Source organism: Microcaecilia unicolor, chromosome 2, assembly GCF_901765095.1.
Source record: "Microcaecilia unicolor chromosome 2, aMicUni1.1, whole genome shotgun sequence".
NCBI classification, from domain to species: Eukaryota; Metazoa; Chordata; class Amphibia; order Gymnophiona; family Siphonopidae; genus Microcaecilia; species Microcaecilia unicolor.
This window is the reverse complement of record NC_044032.1, coordinates 265635548-265638047: the sequence shown is the minus strand read 5'-3', so window position 1 is coordinate 265638047 and position 2500 is coordinate 265635548.

Here is a 2500-nt window from a genome sequence, read left to right as displayed (position 1 = left end):
CACCCCTGTCTGATCCCCGTGAAAACCTCCACTCTCCCTCCCTTCCAACCATTAATCACCGGGAAACACACCGCTCCTTCATATAACCTGCTAACCCACTGCACCCATCTCCCCGACACCCCCAACTTTCCCATCACCTCCCACACATAGTCCCGCTGAATCCGGTCATACGCCGTCGCCTGATCCAGTGCGATAATCTTGACTACCCCCTCTCTCTTCCCTCTCCCTACTTCCAGCACCTCCCTGACCGTCAAAGCAGCCTCTACAACCCCTCTCCCCCCCACCCCACCCTTCTGTGCCGAACTCAACACCTTCCCCATAGTCTTCGTCAACCTCCCTACCAGCATGCTGGCCACAATCTTATAATCCACGTTCAAGAGGGAAATTGGCCTCCAATTGTTAAGATCTTCCCTGTCCTTCCCCTTACTCAGAAGCACCAACCCTGCTTCCCCCATGGACCTAGGCCAACTCCCTCCTCCCTCCGCCTCCATCACCACCTCTCTGATGACTGGAACCACCTCCGTCGCAAACGTTTTATAGAATTCGGCCGGAATGCCATCCGGCCCCGGCGCTCTCTTTGTCCTCAACCCCTTCACTGCCACCTCTACTTCCTCCGTTGTCCACTCCTCCTCTTCCTCTTCCCCCTGCTCCCCTCCCCCACCCCCTGGCATCCCCTGTACATACGCTCCCCACCTGTCCTTCCCTCCCTCCCCCCTCCTATCAAAATACCTAGCATAGTATTCCTCTACCGTCCTCAAGATCCCTTCCCTCGTTACTTCCCTCCCGCCGTCCACAGTCCTCACAGCACCCATCCATCTAGCCTCCCTCTTCAACTGAAAATCTTCGTATACGTTTGGTGACAACATCGCCCCACATTCCCGCTCATACTGCAACGAAGCCCATCTGTCCCCTCTCACTTTCCTAATCTGAACATCCAACTCCTCCACCTCCTCCGGCTCTCCCCCCCCTCCACCAACCGATCTCTTCTTCTCCGCAATGCCCCTTCTAATTTCGTCTTTTCCCTCCTATCCCACCCCTCCCTCTGTCTGGCAAACCTTCGGATTCTTTTCTTTATTTCCTCCCACCACGCCGCCCATGACACAAAACCCTCCCTTACTGAGAGCTGATCCCCCCAAAACCGCCTAAATTCTGCCCTCCCCTCCTCCTCCTCCAACCATCCTACCTTCATCCTCCACATCCCCGGGCCCTTCCCCCCCCATCCCCGTCCCCACCTCCGCCCAGAGAAAGCAATGATCTGAAAAATCCACCGCTTTCTGTCGCAACTTCCCTCCCCCCTCCCTCTCTCGTACCATGATGCGATCTATACGGCTCCTGCAAGACCCTCTCCTAAAAGTAAACTGCCTTTCCTCCCCTCCCCCCAAATCCACAAACCCTGCCTCCCTCCTAATCCGTTCCAACAACTCCCCATCGTACCCCACTCGTCTGGCGCGTGCTCCGCTATCCTCCTCCTGCCCTATTGTATTGAAATCCCCCCCCCCCCACACTACCTGACGATCCGTGTACAGGTACAGTTTAATTTCCTGAAACAACCCCTTTCTGTCCCATTTTGTCTGTGGCCCGTAAGTATTTATCAACCGCACCCTCCTACCCTTCAAATCCCCATCCACTACCAACCCTCTCCCCCCCTTTAACTCCACCACCCTCTCTACCTGCACCTCCCTCGACTTAAACAAAATAGCCATCCCTCCATATTCCTCCCTCGCTAGCGCCCACACCGAATGGCCCCACTTCCATTCTCTTTTCGCCCAATTCATCCCCCTCACCGTCTTCACCCGCGTTTCCTGCAGGAAAATACAATCCACCGGCTCCTTGCGCAACCCATCGTACGCCAGCACTCGCGCCTTCTCAGATCGAATACTAGCCACATTCAACGTAGCTACCTTCCAAAAACAATCCCCCATCATCATGTTCTCCGTTTCTTCTGCCCCTCCTTCCCTCTTCCTATCCCTTCCCGTTTTGCCACCCACCCATCTCTCCAGCCCTCCCCTTCCCGACCCTCTTCACCCCCACCCTCCCACACCCTTCCCCCGCCTCCCTCTCCCTCCACCTCAATCTCCCGCTCTCGCCTCACCTCTTCAATCTCCTGCCCCCGACTCACCTCCATCTCGGCCTCCGTTCTCCTCTCCTCCCCATCCTCCTCCACCTCCCTCTCTCGACTCACCGCCAGTCCTCGGTCCTCCTCATCCCTCACCCCCTCTTCCCCCACTGCCTCCTCCTGCCCTTGCCCTTTCTCCTCCTCTCCCCTGGAACCCCCTACACCCCGCTCCCGAACCTTCTGCTTATCTCCCCCCCTTCCCTGTTTATCCCCCACCTTCTTGCTCCCCCCTTTCTTCCTCTTTCCCAACACCAATTCCCACCCCTCCCCCCCCATCCCGGCTCTCATGCACCCTCTGCCCACTCCCTCCCTCTCCCTCCCCAAGCTCCACTGCCACCTCAATCCCCTCATTTCCTCTCCCTCCCTCCACCCCCTCCCTCTCAC